Genomic DNA, 19897 nt, shown 5'->3' on the forward strand with positions numbered 1-19897 from the left:
CTTTAGTATGAAAAGAGAATTATATTCAGCAAATGAATGTTTCATTAGAAATATTTCTCTTCCATTTTTGGATAAGGCTATTCAGATACATAGATACATGATACGTATATTATAATCAAATTATTATGACAGCCAAGAAAAACGGGTTCTCAGATTTTTCACTGGGTACTAAGACACAAGTAGGATAAACTCAAGGTGCATGAGCCTTCAAGTGTAAGCTGACATAGGGTGGCAAGCACTGGGGGTACTGTTAGATAACTGAATATTTTGATTCAGAAAACTTGCCTTTAGAAATGTTTCAAATAGCAGAGAAGTTTGCCATGTAAGTTCCTGCAGCAGAGCAACAGTCCAGCAGCCAGAAAAATATGTAATATCTATAGAGAAGTCCATTTAATAATTCTGCTTCTCAGACATCCTGACTTCTATAGAGATGTCCAGGAACCTTGTGAGTACAATTACCTTTCCTTTTTAGTGGAGAACAAGCTCTTTCAAGCAATTATTTTTGCTGGTGCCTGGAGCAGTCATTTCAGGCCTAGTCCTGCCAACCTTAACACACACAATTAGTCTTCCCGAAATGGAAGTGTACAGTCATACATGCTTAAACTTTGCCACTCCAAGCACCTTGCTTTATGTAGTACAGAATGGGGGAAGGGCAATAAATAACAGCAGACGATGGAGAAAGCAGGCATAAATGTGCCATCAACTACGAAACTGCAGGAGAAAGGCTGGCATGTGAAAATATTTCCCCATTACTGCTTGCTGAAGTAAACGAGAGCACTGGTGACAGAAATTGTATAGATTTGTGTTCCTTCCTCATTATCTGCTCCTGTTTCTGACTAGAACATTTCCAAACTGCACAGTAGGCAAAACCCCTGTTGTGTGCCAGGAACCTGGAGCTGCTAATGAATGCTGATATAGAAGTGCTTCAGTAATTTTTTTTGTGTAAATGGGATCGACAGTGGGTCAGTGACAAACATGAAAAGGAAAGCAGACATTTAAACGGAATGATTTAGTGAGATAATTTGTATGATATTTTCTTCCTTTCATACACTAAAAGAAAAGCTTCTGAAAATGTAAATGAAAGAAGAGACTGCAACAGTCTGGGAAGCTACAAGACTCCGTATAGGAAGGTGACATTTGAATCAGTTAGATAACCATCGCATAAGATGGCTAGCCTTTCAGCTGAGTTTTGGTGAGCAAGAGCACTGCCTTTTTTTCCCTTTCCTTCCCTTGTCCCTCAATCTAATATATGAAAGAAGTAAAAATAAATAGTTTGGAACATGTAACTCTCTCACTCATGCCTTCCACAGTAAAATGATCTGAATTTCATACTGTGAGCACTGTCTTAAGTATTTAACTAGTCAGATCTTCAGGTGGTACAGATTAGTTAACTCCATGGAGGTCTTCATAATGGGAAATTTACACCAGTGGATGACTTTGTCCTGTGTTATGTCCCTTGGCAGAACAGATTTTTAACCTCTGGTTTGTCATTCATTAGCTATTCAGCAAGTGGATGATTTCTGAGATCACATCCTGCACTGTATTTATGTTCCGTAGTGTGCAGCAATTGCAGGTACTGTGTCTAAAGCAACCCAAAGAGGGACCAAAATACCAAAGGAAAAATGTAGTTGGGTAAATCAGTTTCATAATTAAAGATATTTATAAAAGGCTGCCTAAAAAGGGTATATTTAAAGCCAGGAATCTCATTGACTTTCATCTCTAATGTTGTTTATGCTGAAAACGGGTGTCTGTTTTTGAGAAGCTCGTTCCCTAGCTTTCTAGAAAAAGAAATGTCATTGTAATATTGGTTTAAAGTTTTGCAAGGTTTCCTGTTTGTATCTGTAAGCGAAACATTTTCCAAACAAAGCCTTTGTGTTTTAACCATTGAACAAAGTAGCTGAAGGTTAGTATTTAATGCTTCCAAATATAATACAAGTCTCCTTGAAAATGGGAAGGTGACTGGTTCTATGATTGTCTCTCTTGTATCTGTAGCATAATACAAAATTCAAAGTTATACTGATTAGAATTCTTAATGATCAGAATAATTGCCTTTAGCTGCCTTATACTTAATAGTCTATATTCCACATCAATATGCAGGTGAACTAAGTACATAACTCCCTCATGCTTTGAAATGAGTGCAGGCCTTAATGTATGAGAGCCTGCTCCTGAGAGATACTGAGTGCCTTCATTTTCCCTGACTGCAGTGCATGTTCAAAGAGCGCAGAGCTCCTCAGGAGCTACCTCAGAGTCTCGCTGGATGGGGCCTGAAGAAGGTTCAGAATAAGGCACAGAATAAAGCAGGCTTAGGACAGGGCCTGTGCAAGCCCTGCAGGGGTCAGTTCCTTCTGGGTACTATTAAATGAATTGCCCCTGTCATTTGGCAGCAAGTTGAAAAGCAATCAGTCTATGAACATTTGATTTCAAATTCCAGCACCCTCCAGGAAGTCCCAAGCCTTTCCCCTAAATGTTTGAGAAGCCTCTTTCCTCCTTTCTTCAGAAAGCCCCTGTCTCACAAAATATTTCCTGATTTCAACTCCTTTTTTTCTTATCCAGTGTCAGCTTCTAGGGAAACAGTCCTGAGGGACGAACTGATCCCTTAGGACTACAGAGGCCCAGCTCCAAACCCTTGTTCTGTCTGATTCACACTGACAGGTTGAACCTGGGTAACAGGAGTCCAAGATGAGGGCTCAGATCACGTGGCTATTTCAGCTATTCTGTGGAGATCTTGCTGCCTTTCCTGGTGAATGCAAATGAGCATTTAAGGGAAGTACAGAGCTCAACCTCAGTGTCCCATCTCCATCTTTGCCTTTGGAGCTGTGCTTTCTCTTTCTCCCAGTGAATATTTATGTGTATAAAGTAGAAGATTTGTAACAGAAGACAGAAAAACCCAAACAAGAATAGTTAATAGAATGAGTGGGTACTCAGTGAATATGCAAGGCAGGTTCAGTTTCCCAGTCAGACTCAGGCAAAGCAATGTGAGTTGATTAGACCTAGATGAATCTCCAAAGGTCAGAGGTATTGGCTGTCTGGGATTCAGTCTCCCTTCCGGGCTAAGGACCTATTTCCCCTAAATATGTTATTAAGATCAGTGCTCCCATGAAATGTTTCCATTTCAACTTACCAGCTTTTTCTCCTGACAAAAATGGTTTGTCGGAGTATTCGCCATTAGTTCTGCTCATCAAACTGAAGTTGGAAGTCTTGGTTAGGGTGCAGAGCTTGATGCAGGTAATGACTAGATTGCTTAGCTTTCATAAGGCCGGCTAGTTTCTTTCTCATAGTGAAGGCTCTGATGTTGAAACCATCAGAACCATGAAATGAATGAGTGATTTTTTTTTTTTTTCCATTCAGTACAACTTACACTTCCTTTCCCCTTATCCAAACAAAAAAATTTGGTCTTTTTACTGATTCCATTGTGTGACCAGTTACAGCCATGTTCACAATGGAGCATGAATCCCATTCTCTTATTTATATCCGGAAAAAAACCTTCCTTATGCTAGTACAGTATGAATGTGTGCTGACTGAATAGCTGCTTGACCACAAAACTGAGGGGTTTGTCAGCTCAGAAAGTCCCAAGTCTTAAAATGATTGAAAGTTGGGAGAACACTTTCGGGAAGCATCCAATGTATATTTGCTGTTCATATAATAGTCCCATTTGACCACTCTTAAAGACAGGGTTTTGATCTAGTTGCACCAATATGGGCACTCTCACGTCTTCTCAGTCAATTTTTAGGAACAAGGTCTGGGAAGTCAGCTGTGGGATGGATATTTATTGAGATTCTGATAAAAGAAACTTTGAGAATCTCATTTATGGAGAGGTAGTCATTGCAAACTCCTCCAGAATCCCTGTGTTGCATAGGCACAATTATCTGACCATATATTTTGTAGTTCCTCAGCACATATATTAGCAAGGACTTGAAATCAACCATCATCATTACAGTATGCTGTCTATATTTAAACATCAATAAAGACTTGTAGAGCCAAAATGTCACTTGTTTAAAAATGGCATGAGTTCAGAGACATCAAGAGATTTCTACTGATTTATGTGAACTGCAAATCTGGTATTACTATTAAAAAAAAAAAAAAAAATCATGTAAAATTTGCTATATGCCAGGTAGCAGCTTGTCCTGTCCTCTAATGAATTGCACAGTGTATATGAGAATAAGATGAATTGCCAGCACTTACATATTGTTGAAATGGCAATTGTTATGACTGATCAAATTCTCAGTACTAACAGAAATCTAATCTTATCTAATCTTCTTCTAATCCTGGAGTATAAATAAGGAGATACAGCAGAAGAACAAAAATGAGATCAAAAGCATTTTAATATATGTGCAGTTATCCAAAATAACTTTTTTCAAAAAAGCATTAAAATTCTTGAACACATATCTAAAATTATTGTTGTTTGGTATTTCTTATTTTACAACTATTTAGTGTTTTTTCTTTAAAAGAAACTGAAGAAAAATGTGCACAAGTGAATAAGATAAACTTCTCATAAATAACTGAGAGTTCTATCTGTTAATAATGAATGAAAGCTGAAACCAGGCTGTATCTGTGTTATGCAGATGGGATGGTTTAGCCATTTTATTAAAAGTCAAAATGTGTGAATAACAAATGTATGCAGAGACAATCTTGCAAAGGATATTAAAAATCCTTGTGAATGTTTCTTGCATGAGAAAACTTCAAAAAATGCTTTCACCTTGGGCAGTAATGACAGTTTAACTTTAAAGTAATGGATATCTGAGTGAAAGATCTGGTATCGCATGTGAAGAAAGTGAATAGGAGAATAAGAGGTGAATGGGCGAAGGTGATTAGGTGATTATTTACTGTTTCTCACAATACTGTGGACAAAGAAATGAACAATGATATGATCAGGTATCAGCATAAAAGGAAGTACTTTTTATGCACACCATATAATTAAATCTTGGACCTCATCGCTGTAGGAGACATACAGTATAATGGGTTCAAAAAAAAAAAAAAAAAAAAGATTAGCAATTGGTAGCCTTCAATCATCGCGGTCCAGTGCAGAAATGTTTTCTTCAGTGGACTGCAAAGCCTCCAAGGGCCTAGCAAGAGAAGGATTGCACTTTAATTGCCTTGGTGCTTACACTCTTGGTGTAAGCTTCCACTGCTGCCTGCTGTTGGGGATAAGATGTTGAATTTGAGGAACCTTTGGTTTTACAGTCTGTAAGCCTTTGCTTCCAGTATCCTGGGGTCCTGAATCTGAGAGTAAGTTTTTTCAGTTAATGTTTAAGGGAGTGAAGAGAGTACTCTTTGCCTGTGTACCATATACAGGAATACAGCATTCTCATGAGTGGCTGCTGAGTCTGTAGAATGGCATAAAGGCATACCACAGAGTGCCCCTCATCCCGGCAGCCCAGTGCACCTTGGCTATGTCTTAACTTTGTGACGGGAGCAGAGCAAGCTGTGCTCTGCTCTTCTGTGTGCCTGGATTTTCTTCCAAAGGAAACCTGGGTGCGTGGGCAAAGAGGTTCTGGTGGCACCCTGTCAGATTTCCAGTAGGCTATTTGGAGGACAAGGGCAACTTCTCTGCAGTCAAGACACAGAGTTGTCCTGCAGCAAGGACTGTTAGGTTGCTGTGAAGTACTTCTTAGTGTTGCTTTAGTCTCGGTATGCAGCACTGGCCGAGGCACTGTGGGGAGACGACAGAGACAGCCTCTGTTTGACTGCCACTGACTTGCTGAACAAATTTGAATAACTTGGCTTTGCATTTCCATTTTTTGCCCTGCTTTTCCTGCCCTGGCTGTTCAGGGTAAGCAAGATTTGTCTGTTTCCTAAGCTGTCTAGAAGTCGTGTGCTTGCATTGTGAAGGCTTCTTTTAACCTTCAGCACAGTTCATTAGATTGGGTTTGGTACCATGGCTAAGCAATTGGAAGTGTTGAGTGTGTTCACTAACATCCACCTGAAAAATACCACCTATATATGCCCTGAGACAGCAGGCTCTTCAGGAGAGAGTCTCTTTTCCTCCATGTATTCGTACAGTGCCTTGTACAATGGACCTTACCTTGGTTGCAGCCTGCATGCGCTACTTTAATAAAAAATGAGAATTAAGATAAAATGACATTTTTAAAGAAAAGACCACTGTCTCTTCTTACTACCCATTTTATTATTTCCCTATCCAAGGAGCAGCTTTCTATCAGGCTTTGTGAAAACCTTACTAAATTTCCATTCTGAGAATTAGACTAAATGCAAATGAAGAGATCTCCATGGAATTATCATATTTTTAATCCTATAAGCTAATGCAAAAGATAGCAATGCAGTTGATGCTATTTTTAGGGATGCAGCCTAAAATTCTATAAATTCTTAGAGATTTTATCAAACATCAGAGGAATTTTACAAATCACGCTATTAAGTATGTTCACTTCTCAGCATATTCATGTGACTAATTCTGATGACTTCTCTCATTAAGTACCTGGATTCAGCAGCCATTTACATTTTTTGCTGTATCCCCCTGACCCATGTGATTTGTGGATGGTTTTACGGGATTTCAGTCTATCTTAGTATCTTCTTTGCTGCTTCAGAGACATTGAGAGACTTTACATTTTGCTTTCTGTGCTGATGGAGAATGTTTAGCTGAGATGATGTTGATACCATGCTCTGGAGTGTGTTCTTCAGAGCTGTAAGCAAAGCCCACTGCTCACTGTGGCTGTTGACCACGTGATGTTGGTGATGTGCAGGAGTGCAGTAGAGGATCTCCCTCTTTCTCGGCCCAGAGTGCATGGCCTGGCTTTGAGTTGAATATAACCCTGACCTGTAGTACAGGACAATATTTATGGGTTTCTCTGATTACTTCTTTTCTTGCCCATTTTTTGGGAACACAACAGTGACTTGCCCTGTGAGTGAGTGTCTACAGATGAACTTAGAGCTCTCCTGAGGAACTCCAGACAGAGGGCAGCAGTGATACACTGTGGTGACTCAGCTGTAAGGGGAAGGAACCATGGTGCATTGAAGGAGATATCTTTTAAAACTAATATTAGTGTCTAGTGGGTCTTCCCAGATTTAGCAAGTAATTCCAGATAGTAATGTGAGCAATAATTCAGGCTTTAAAAGTCCTGAAACTTGAAGGTTTGAAGGGTTACTGTTGTTTAAACTGAACCCAGCTGCAAGCTTGAATATATCAATAAAAACTATGAATCTGCACAGCCTTGAAATTTTAATCTGGTGGTGAAAGTTTTCATTTTAGGCTGCTTTCTAATTTGCTGTTTCTTAGGAGTGACAGAACTTGAAAGCTTGTCCAGGGATTAGCAAGAGGACCATTTTTATGCTCTCTGGTTCTTTAAGTGCAGTGATTTGCTTTAGAAGCAGTGTTTTTATTGCATCTCAGCCAGGCTGTGAGAGGGTCAGCCTGAAACCGGCAGGAGTATTTCATTCTCCTGACTAGTGCTGATCCTGAGTTTCCATACATAAGATGAAAGAAGCTCCAGGCAAACATTAGGAATTTACCCAAGTATCATCTTATGGTGGGATGATGACTAGATGTTTGTATGGGTTGGAGTGGGCTAACAGGAAGATGCAAGGAGATTTTTCTTCAGAATGTAAGGGAGAGATTTATGACTGAGATACATGTCTTGGACACTGAGATAAGTATTCAGGAATGGGGTCAGGGAGGAATACTAGATGTGGATGGGAGCAGCAGCAAAACCTCAGTGAAGACTCTGAGAATAAATCCTGCATAGGACACATTCTTACACCACAGTGTCTCTGCTGCTGCTGGATTGAAAGGCTCTCCCACTTGGCCTTTCTCTAGAGTGAGTAGAGTAGAGCCTGAGAAAGAAGGAAGGTCTGCTGGAGGGAAATAGATGTCCCACAGAGTTGCATGTTATTTATATTTTGGGTCTCAATAATACCTACCAGGTATGCATACATCCATAAGTGTTTCATACACAAATCCTAATAACTGAAAACCTGCATATTACTAATATTCTGTGCTTGTGGTAATTAAAGTTCTTATTGCCCAGTGTTGAAAGTAGCATATTAATCTCTTTCTCTTGGCTATGTTCAGGTCTTGGTAAGTATTCTACACTTATGTAAAATAGTCCTATAATTTCATCTGGTGTCTCATACTCTTATTACTGCTGTCCAACTAGTTGCATAGTATCAGCATTAAGCACCTTGCAGGTAGATTGGTCATTTGGTAGATGGCTACTCTGGAACAGTTCATGATTATGAAGGAAGTATGTGCTCTGGAGAAAGAAGGGAGCTGTATAAGTTGACTTCCTCAAGATTCTGAATTCAGAATCAAATTCAGGTCTAAATTAAGCTTTTTATAAACTCTGCTATTACTGAGATCAGTTTCCATTCTCATGCAGGAATTCAGATCTAGAATACCATTTCCATAAAAATCCAGATCATAGTCTCAAAAACAATCTATACACTTAAGAAATTTGCACAGAAGCAATTTTGAAGTGGTGCCCATAGTTCCTTTTAAAGCACTAAGACAATGTCCTTATCAATGCTAGGCAAGCTGAGACCATGTGGTATTTCCATTAATAGAAATGGATGTGAAAATGAGCACTAACCTTTTCCAGGACAGAATTAATTTTGATGCTTTTTGATGCCTCTTCTGTATATGGATTTGTTACGATGGGCCATTAAGGATAGAAAGAATGAGACTATAGTTATTAACACCAGGCAGTAATTGAAAACAATGAGGAGGGTTAAAGTGTTGTTTGCCTGGGTTTTTTTTTGTTTTTTTAATCCCACCATCTTCATATGTAGGGACTTTTTCATGTCTGAAAGCTGAGTTCATAATTATCATTGCTAATGAAATGTGACAAACTAAGCAGAAGATTTTAGATTCTCAAAATGTGCAGTTGGTATAGATTCTCCTTTGAAGATTGAGAGCCTTTACACATACCACTAGTATATGCATAGCTATGAACCTCTAGCAAACTGTTATCCTACTTCCAGCTTGCTTACCAAGACTACTAAATTAGTTGTGTAAGATTCTATCCTCTAATGTTCTGTCACGTTAGCAGTAGTTATGAATAACTGTTGCCCACTGTGGTTGCCAGCACAGTAAATGGGATCCACAGTGGAGGGTCGTACGTGTATGTATGAATGTGCCTATGCATGTGCATTCACCTGCGTGCGTATACCCAGAGTCACAGAATCGCTGGGGTTGGCAGGCGCCTCTGGAGATGTGTGTGTACACACACACAGGTAGAAAAAATGTGGCATTTATCAGTGGTAGGATTTGTGAAGTATTTTCTTTTATACGTGAAAGCAACATTAAATTCACAGTACCAGTCTGTACTGTTATTTTTTATTACTATACATTACTTTATTTTTACTGTAAATTTCCTTTTGTGATTTTTAAAATGTGTTTAGTTTTTCAGACCATATTAAACTTCCCCTGGATATTTTTTCAGAAGAGGCTGTTATCTAATGACTTTAAGTTTTTAATTCCTTTTCTGTGTCAAAAAAAATCTGACACTTCAAAATAGCAATCAAGAACTTTGAACTAAACTCATGAGTCATGTTCAAATCCTGTTAGTTCCCCTAGTCTAGTATGGCTCTCTGATTTACGGATTGAAAGTCACACTGTTTCTTACATTCTCCATTTAATTTAGAATGGTATGAGATGCCAGAACATTTTATTGTAAAGAAGCTAATAGCATGGGGCTGTATTTAGTAGAAATTATAGTCTACCCTGCTGCAAAATCCTGTAGGTCTGAATTCATCCCAATTATGCAAAATAAAATGTGGTGAGTCTGCTTAGATCATTTTGAATATTATCAATTAGTAACTTCTGTAGATATTCTTTTGAGAAGGTGATAAGGATTTGGATGGAGCCAATTTGATTATTGTGAACAGATAAAATGGAGATATTATTACAGAACGCCTCTTCTGTGCAGTTTAATATTTCATTTTCTTTGCGGAATACCATAATTTCCTTTTGCTGTACTGTCACCATAATAAAACTTTTCTATTCTCAGTTGTCGTGTAGAAAGACAATGTGAAATATAGTGTAATGTACACATGTAGGGAGGTGAATGCTCGGTTGTCAACTTTCACAACTTTGTAGACTAATGTTAAACTGTAAGCTCCTGGAATCCTGAACAGATGAGAATTTCTCCTTTTGTATTCTATTAAAGTAAATTTCTAGCCTCAGAGAGGCAAATGAAGTCCTGAAAACATGACTCAACAGCATCCAAAAGCCTAAGCCAAAAGCAAATAAAAAGATGAAATACTGTTATTTTTATTAAAAAAAAAAAAAACTCTTGAATTTAATGCTAAAACTGTAATTTTACTGAGAAATTGGGATTAGACAAAAAATTTTAATTATGAGTTTTCTGGGCTAAAGGCAGGGATAAATTTCAGCTTTACTTTGATCACTGTAGTGATTCACCATTTACACCATTATGAACTTGGTTCATAGCGCATGGGGATAATTGCTGACACTGGTTAGTAAGAAGGAACAAGCATGCCTCTGTGAAACCATGGCCACCTTAAAGGGATTGCTGGGTTTTTTTAGGACCAGTCTTCACCTAGTTACCTCTGCTGTTACAGGTTTTATCTTTTGCATTGCACCACAGATAATGTTAAAGTGCTGATCAGATAATACTTGGGTGTCTTGCTATCTTTAATGTGATTTTTCTCCCAGTAGCCATGAAAAGTAGGAAAATAGTGCTACATCTATTTTCCAGATGGGAAACTGAGATGCAGAGAAATTACGGATGTAATTCAGTGCTGTCTCTTCTCCCAGTAACGAAGTTTATGCAAGAGGCTCTTGCCCTGCATTTCAGTTTGCTGTCACCTCATCTGTCCTATTAAGGTCCACTTTAAGGTGGGTCACTGTATCAAAGCAAAACAAAACAAGAAACACCTTTAAAAATGTTTGTTTTGCTTGTTTGTGGCAGGTTTATGAGTGGGAATGAGCAGGCAGAAGCAGGGAACTTCCTAAGCTACCTTATTCTTCTGAAGAAAGTAGACTTGGGACCATGCCCATGTGGGATTTTAATGGTCACACAAACCCTGCTGTGGAGTTGAGGCTGGCAGCTTATACCCAAGGTTAACTTTAATGGCTAGATTTAAAGCAAGGTGAAATATCTCTTTTGTTTTGTTGAGAGTCTAGTTTAAAGAATTTTGGGTCTGGTCCTTCGTCCCTGTATCCAGGTTTGTGCTGCTGGGCAAAATACACTTCTGCGCTGGAAAGCGTTACTCGTTTCAGTGAACTTGGTCTCAGCTGTTTTAGTTTTTGGATGGCAATAAAAACTCCTGGCATATGAAGTGACTCTAACCTTATAAAAACTAGATATTTATAACATCATAAATTTATGGTGACAAGGATACAAAACCCAAGGAGCAGTTTGTACATGGTGTAAATGCATCATGTGGAAAATGAAAATGGGAATGCTGGTATTTTCAGAGTCATAAATAGTTTTAAATTGTCAGGAACTCCACTTTCGTTCTTTGGGCTTGGATATATTTGGACATGGAGCACTGCGTACTTTTATATTGCTAGATTTTGCACAATCTTCCATTAGTATTTGTGCAACGCTCCATCATTTTGATAAAATATGAACATTTGTGCATGTAACTTCTGTACTTTATTGTTTGCTGCTAGAGAATGTCAAATTGATTTATGGGGTTTGGGGTTTTTTTGTTTGTTTGTTTTAGAACAAAAGGGAACATTGTGGCTATTATGACTATCTTCTTTAAACTGCTGCATAACATATTTTGCCCCATAATCTAACATGGTAAAGCTTTTATAGGTATAACATGCCTTTTAGAAATATTTAGAGTAAATATTTCAAGTGATGGGAAATCCAGTGCATCCCTAGGTAAGTTATCCAAACAGCTATCTCACTGTCATTCTTTGAGATGGCTTTTCATTTTTTGCCTTAATAACTTTGTTAGGTCAAGTGCAGGTGATAAACATGGCAGATTTTTTTCCCGATTTTTAAAACATTTTCGTTAAAAGCAAATTTTGATTTCAAAAATTTTCAAATGTAAAGCAAGAGAAAACTAAAACCCCAAAGCCCTTCACCAACAAGTGTTTGTTTAATTCTGAGGATTGTTTCAAATTACAGTAAAATGCAGAATTACTCTCAGTGCCCCCATTTTCCATAAATTGTTTTCATTCCCTGATCTCCTTGTATGGCAGTACTCATGGTAACTATTATATATCTAGTAACTCAATAAAAAATGTGATTTTCATATTTCTTTGACAGCTTATTTCTGCTTGAGCCCATAAAAACAACTTATGAAGCTATAGATAGGTCAGCCGTATGACATTGGTAAAGAATGACAGGCAGGGTTGCAGGAGATTGATGGTTCTTTAATATGTTCCACAGAAAAAAAATACTTTCTTCAAACAATGGATGAGGGACCATATGAAATGTGGAAATCACCAAATCCCTTTATGTATTCTGTCTGCTCATGCTTTGCAGCAGAGCTGCTGCCTAGAATCTTTCCTAACCTATCTTAGCTTGCTTCCAGCTGCTGATTTAATGGAAAGTATATGTATTATGTCTAAGGCCTTGATCCCAGAGCAGATTTTTCCATGTGATTAATGAAATTCTGATGGCTAGACCCATGGAAGTTACTGGAATTACTGTTATGAGTATATGCATGGCCAGAATCAGGGCATCTAAGTCATCCTAGTTTATCAGAAGCAAGCAAACATTTACTTTTGGCTTGTGCGTAATCTTCATGCATGTATCCACTTTTTGTTCAAACTCTGAACGGGTGTGCTTGCCAATCTGAAGACTGAATATAACTGTGGTTGAGTTCCTTGGTGGCTAAAGTGATCACCTCTAAAATCTAGGGTCACTTTTGAAAATCTGTGTCACAAAATGAGCATTTGGAGAATGAAGAAGAAGGGAGGGGAAAAAAAAAAAAGCTAGGGCTGCTTGACTTGAAAAGTCTCAAAACAGAAAGTGTCAGAACAGCATGTTTGAAGTGCACGTTAATGAATGTGAATAATACCAAACCCATTTCTGTAGACAGGCTTTTGAGCTGAATAGTCTCTTCAGTCTACTGCACTTCATTTTGTTAGCTTATCACTGATGTTTTAACCAGTCCTTCCCAGAGTCCATCTGGTGGTCCATCTGTCTTCAGCGTCTAGAGTTCGCTATGTGACGAATGACATATAGACTATTAAAGAATAGCAATTAGTTACAACATTAAACATAAAGGTTACATAAATTATATACTTTTGTTAACAAACAGTGTTTCATTAAGGCAGGAAGAATTTGGCAAATCAGCCAGTAAAAGTATATTTTATATCACTGAGCAAGAAATATTTAGGTCAAATGAATTACTCTGTCTGATTTACACACACACACAGGTCTTTCGAATAACAGATGTTGGCTGTACAGTATTTTGGTTATGCAGAACCTTTTCAGTACAGTAGTCTTCATTATAAAGGTCAGATTTGCATGCAAAGGAAAATACTCAAATGATTAATCAACCAAATATTTGTCATTCACTACACAGAGAAATTTATCGACTCATTTAAAATAGCGTAGCACATTTCCTGTACATCTGCAGTTTGAGCTTAAAACTTGCTCTCCACTTCTGGTTCTAGAGAACCTCCCCACTGCTACGGGGGAGTCGTGTATGACTCTAAGGCAAGTTGTTGGAGGCAAAAAGAGGAAGGAGTAAGCAAGTGAACTGTCAGGTGAACCCCGAGTCCGTTGGCAAAGTATGAGTATATATGTGTGCACAGGGAGCAGAAGATGTGGAGGAAGGCTACAGCACTCCATCTACCAGAGAGGTGGTGGAGAAGTCATAGAGGGCAGGCTATCAGCAAAAGAGAGTACAAGAAGAAAGGGAACATTAGGTTGAAAAAGATGAAAAACAAGAAAAAAAATGATGATATATATACACATTTGTAAGTAAACTGGACAGTCGCTAGAAAATTACCCTTTCCTTTCATTTGTGACTTTCAGAGCTAGTTAAGAGAGAAATTAATCTCATTATTCAATATCGACAGGGTAAGTCATTGAATCAATTATTGTCAGAGTGTTGTTGGTTGAAGAATGGTGAGAGTGTTGAGCAGAGACTGACTTTGTTCTACAGGCAGGTAGCTCTAGCTAAATGAGGAAAAAAAGGGAATGCTGCCTCTCCTTCAGCAAATGGAAGGGGCTGAGGATGAGACATCAACTGTATCAAAAAATTGCAGGCCAGCTATAGATATATGCAAGGCAGCACATAGAGAAATAAATGCCTACAGAGATTCTGTCAGGTAGGATGGCAGAGGATGGCCTTTCCACAAGGGCACTGCCTTTGCACAAGAAGGATTTAGTAGCTCAGCTAGTCTCTTTCAGTTATTTCATGCCAAAAAGTGATACTCATCCAAATTCCTTGTAGCCTATTGATAGATTCAGGCAGGTGCAGCTTTCCCACCTGCTGAAAATATTCAGAGCTTAATGAGTACTTCTGGCCTAGTGAAATGTGCCAAAGCTTTGTGGGTACAGCCCCTTTCTCCTTTTGGAGACGTAGCCTCAGCCACAGCCCCCTTCCTCTCTCAGCTCCTCTGTAGCTCCCGTCATCACCACCACCTCTGCTAGGCTTCCTGTTCTGGTTTAATGAACTGGCAATAGGAGGGTGTGTGCATGGAGCTACTTATATTTATCATGTACATGGTGAAAAATACAAGTACTCTCTTAAAATTATTCTTGATGGTGAAGGAGGGCACACACTGTCCTGAGTCCTACTCAGAAAACAAGTATTAATCTGAACTTTTTACTTGAAGTAATATCATTATTGTTATTATAAAAAATGTTTAAAACCCCCTACTCATCTCTAATTTTTCCTGTGGGAAAATAACAGGGGCTTGTTCTGCTCTGCTACACAATGAAGTGAAAATACCTGCACAACTTAATTCATGTTTGTTAGTGGTCAGTGTGACTGCAAATTTTCTATGAAGCATGTACCATAGAAACAGTTTTTTGACCCTTTCCCTGTTTGGCAAACCACCCTCAAATATATGGCTATTGCTTAGCCCTGATTGTCACCGTGAATTGAATCTGGTCTGCCTTTACAGAAGCACAGAGATGACTCTGAAGGGATTTGGAGCACATACAGGGTCACAAGGATGTGGTGAGAAGGATAAAGGAGCAGTGACCTGAGGAGACCAGGTCAAAAGGAACATATAAGTATTAGAGGCAAGGCTGAGAGGGACAGAATTAAGGAAGAATTTGGCTGCGGAGGAAAGGGGAGGAGGAGTACAAGCTATTCACAAAACTCTCTTGTTCCTTTCCCCTCAGGTGTCAGCAGAAATGAAAAGTGAGGGAGAACCCCCATACACTTCTTATTTCCTATGGGGAAAGAGAGAGAGAGAGAGAGAAAGAGATGACATGGAAGGTAGCAGGAAAAGTAGGCATGTGAGTGCCTTTTTGGAGTGAAGGTAGAGCCAGGAGACCTGGAGGCAGAGCGGTGCCTGTACTGAATGAACGTCAGAGCTGTCTGGGGCAGAGGAGGGTAAGCATTTCTGTCACTTGTTTGTCACTGCTCTATTTAAAATGTCTGTGTGAGGGTTAACCTTTTTAGCCACTGATAATCAAAACATTCATGTGCAAATAAGTTAATAACTATCAGTGTATGGAAGTAGCCCACTAAAGGCTGGGGGTAGATAGGTCCAGGCCTTTGATTGTCCTGAAAAATTGTCCCCTCCCAAATTTCCAGTATGAAATATCATGCTAACAAACTTAATTCACCCAGAAGTAGGATGTGTCAGTGCTCTGTTGGCTTTCTTAGGACATGCAGAGCATTGAGGATTATATGCTTCAGCCTGTGTTGTCAAAAAGGCTTGAAAATAGAAAGCAATGTATACTGCGTACTGATTGCTGGGGTCAATCTGGCAGAAGGACATGTCTATGCACCTTGAATAAAATGAGTATGTGCTGGGTGTCCTTCAAATATTACACTTCTAATCCAATCCCAAACTAGTCTCCTAATCCTTTCGGTTGTGGTGTGATGACAAAAGAAGAATAGATTAAGTCTGAAGGGGAAAGCATGATTAAAAGTTGTTTTCATAGCCACTCCTACAAGCATTTAGGCTGCTTCTGAATGGCACAGACCCGGTAGCGTTGGAGGAAGTCAGCTTGGCTGCTGCTCACATATGGACCGGAGTTCTGGCTAGGAGTCCAATGGTGAAAAAGGTGGAAGGAGGAGGTCCTTGGCTGTGATGAGAAATAACTGGTCAGTTTTCAGCAAGAATAGGAATTAGCTGCAGGGGCGAGCTATAATTCTGTGTGTGGAACAATGCTTAATGTCTTTACTAGTAGTCAGGAAAAGAGGCTGAGTGGAAGGGTATCAAAATTTCCAAATGATGCAAAATTAATCAGTGCAGGCTAGGCACTGAGGGAAACTTAAAAAAAATGGTAATTGAACTGACAGAAGGATGGTGATAGTTTCATTTCTATCTATCAGTACTGATTTATCTGAACTGTTGGCAAATTGCACTTTTTTTTAAATCTTTTCGTGGTATAAGACTATCAGAACACCTTCCTATGCTGCAAAATATCCAAGAGCAGTAATATCCATACTTCGTGGGGTACAAGTGACACAGAATACATGCGCTGTAGTAAATGTTCATACGTTATGAGACTAGTGACAAATATTGCAGCAGCGAACTTCATTAGGTTAGAATTTTCCCTTTTCCTTTCCTGTCCTACAATACTGGAGGGAAGTAAAATCAGCTCTCTTCATTGCAAAGATGGCCTCATTCTGTTGGTATGTGAAACGATCTCTGTCTTAATCTGCATTGTGAGTTTGTAAGCGCTCTCAAATCCTTTAGAATGAATGACAATCTTGACACATTATTATAGTTCACCAGATTGAAGCAAAAATCATAATCGTCTCTAATAATTTTCAGTAGTAATAAAATTGCTATTACTCTGTTTTTTAATGACCAAATTGAAATATTAAAAGGGCTGGCGCAGTTCTTAAAAATATGCGGCTTTTGTAAATCCTGTCCCAAACATGTAAAGTGAATTGCTAATTCCAACAAAAACTATTAAATCCTTCACACTTTTAAGTACATAGTGAGTTATATGACTGTATAAGTAATGGTAAGACATTTTATCCATTTATTCAGTTTCTACGGTTGATAGTTGACATAACATTTGTTTTCCTTTTGTTGATTTTTTTTAACAACCTAATGCAGAGTGCCTAAATGTTGCACTTAATTTATTTTTCTGCTTGAATGATGAATGCCAATTTGTCTTGAGGCAACAATTTCACTGTCCTATCAGCTAGTATTCCTCTCAGCAATAAATGCAGAATATTCTTGAAAGAGTGCGCAGTAGCATCAGGAAAAATTACCACTTTTACAAGAAAAGTTTTAGAATAAAACTTGAAAGTATCAAATTGCTGTAGTAGCATCTATATCTATTTGGAAAAACCATAATTGGAGCTTACAATTTATGAATGAGATGTTTTTAGAAGATATTACTGCTCCTGAGGTAGATTCTCTGAAAATAGAGAATGAGCATGCGTGGCATGCATCTTCTAGCATGATTATCAGTCTTTGATGCCTAAGCAAAACAAGTTTGTCCTTAGTACCGATACCCTGCAATGATTCCTCTGCAGTCATACTCAATCTAGTTTTAATCCCTAGCCTCTAGTGTGATTAGGTACCAGTGGCATTAAAGATCTGGTCCCGTGGGTTTCAGGCACTAAGCTGGTCTTGAGCAGGGTCAGATGTAATCCTTCTCTCCTGTCCCTTAAAACTCTGTGCGCGGTGCCCAGGATACCAGATAATCTTGTGGACTCTACTCTGAAACGCACGCTGCTGTGGCTGTACTGCTGTTGCTAACGAAGCTGACTGCTGCTTGCAAGTCTACACCCCCTGCAGGTATGCTCTCAACTGCAGTGTAGACAGTGTTTGCCTTGTTTGTAAGTGTCTAATGAACTTCTGCGTAGTCCAGCTAGTGCAAGAAACGAGCGTTGTACTGATGGGATGTAGACTGCTGCCAGGTGAAATCCCCATCGAGTCTGAGTGCCCGTGTTTGTGCCTGGAATTGAAATGCTGTGTGGCTCCAAAGGCTACGCTGCACGGTCTGCACCCAGGGCTGGAGCAGAGCAGTGCCCACAGGGCAGCTACACAGCCCTGCTCTCACCTTCTGACATGGAGGCAACAGGAGCAGAGGAAGAGACGGGAAGGAGGGAATATGAGTAATGAGGACAGAGAAGAACATCTGTGAAGATGACCAGGTAGGTCAGTAGGGAGTCTTGAATAGTAGCTCCAGAACAGGCTGTCCTATTCTTTTTGAGAAGGCTTAAACCAGCAGTCCAGTGGTGCTTATTCAAATGTTTATGCTATTCCTACCAAGCATGAGTGAAAGTCAAGCCACTCTGAGTTACTGCTGTGTAGCCCCACTGCTTTCAGGTACTGCTGAGGTGGAAAAGTAGATGTTTGTAATTAGTGTCAGGCTCTCCATAAGTCAAGGTCTGAGTTCCCTGTGCCTGGTCCAAAACTAGCCATTGCAGAGCTGTTAGATTTTTTTTTTCCATTTTATCATTACACTTGATAATGAGAAGGTCAGTGCTGTATTCTGTTTTATTTTTTTCTTCATTGCCAGTGAACGTGCCCAACTGATAGTCTTGGAGAATAAAATCCTCTTTTCAGTCACAGAGCAGATAACTGCTTGTGAAGTGGCAATTCAGGCCTCAGTCTTGACCTGCAAAGAGATGAAGGAACACCAGAGACTTTAATGTTTTCAGTCCGTAACCACTCAGAGGAGACTGCCATCAAAGATACTAAGTGCATCTGGCAATGTCGTCATATTACAGATAACCTGCCCTCCCTGAGATAGACTGCAATTTCCACATGTATTTCTGCAGTTGGCAGAATATCTCTGCATATACTGGAAACTTTAAATTTGCATTTGTTTCTAATTGAAGCAAAAGGCTTGTTTTCCTGTGGAAAGAATAATATTCCTTTCCCAAAAATATGATTTCGGAACAATGAAACGCTATATTTTAATAAACTTGAAACATATGATTTCTATGAGGTTGTTTCTGATTAATAGTGTTGGAATATGAAGCAGTAGAACTTCTAACAAAACTGTATTTTCTGAGTGGGAAACTAGAAGCACCTTTTTTTTTCTTTGCCAGCTCTGTTTATGTAGAAAACACTTCAGCAGTTGGTGGTGTTCAGTGGGATCAGTATTTTGGTGCTGCGTAGGGGGGAGTCGGGACTGGTATTCAAGCAGCAACTATTCTTGGCCGTTGCCGATCTGAGGTAGATTTGAACTGACAAAATAAAGATGAAATGCCGTAGGCTGTCATATCGCCTGGTATTGTCCACTGAATGATAGGCTGTGTAGGAGAGTAGCAGTTTTCCATTTGATTCCTAATCACTCTTGCTCCAGTGTTCTGCTCCTCCCTGATGACCCTGGCTCCTTTACCTTACAAAGACACTGATTTCCTTTAATGGTTTAAAATAGAGTTCTGTATCAGCTGGGTTAAACTAACTCTGGATAAAGCATGCCCAGTATGCCCCTATATTGTATGTGGCCTTATGGTTTGCATTTTTTTAATAAATATGTTTGCTTCCAGATTCAGCACTCCATTTTCATAGAGCTTGTTGCCCCAGAGCCTATCAGGCAACTTTCATATGCTGTAGTCAGGTAGAAATATTGACTCTCTCTGTGGTTGCAACAAAGGCCTTGGATGGCATGCAGCAGTGGAACATATAATTGAAACTCTTAGTTAAACATACAGATCTCACAGTGAAGGAATCTGTTTATACTAGAGGTACTTGAGCCAGTCTAGATAGGAGGATTGCTGTATAGGGCAGCCCTGAGGGTAGAGTTCATTTATCGCTAAATACTTCCTGTTGTTTGAAAGCTTTTTCCTTGATGTAAGCTGATCTTGCCACTTAGCCAATTTCAGGAGTGCTTGAGACAGTTTTTTCCTGGAT

The sequence above is a fragment of the Apteryx mantelli genome, chromosome 9 (assembly GCF_036417845.1).
Source record: "Apteryx mantelli isolate bAptMan1 chromosome 9, bAptMan1.hap1, whole genome shotgun sequence".
NCBI classification, from domain to species: Eukaryota; Metazoa; Chordata; class Aves; order Apterygiformes; family Apterygidae; genus Apteryx; species Apteryx mantelli.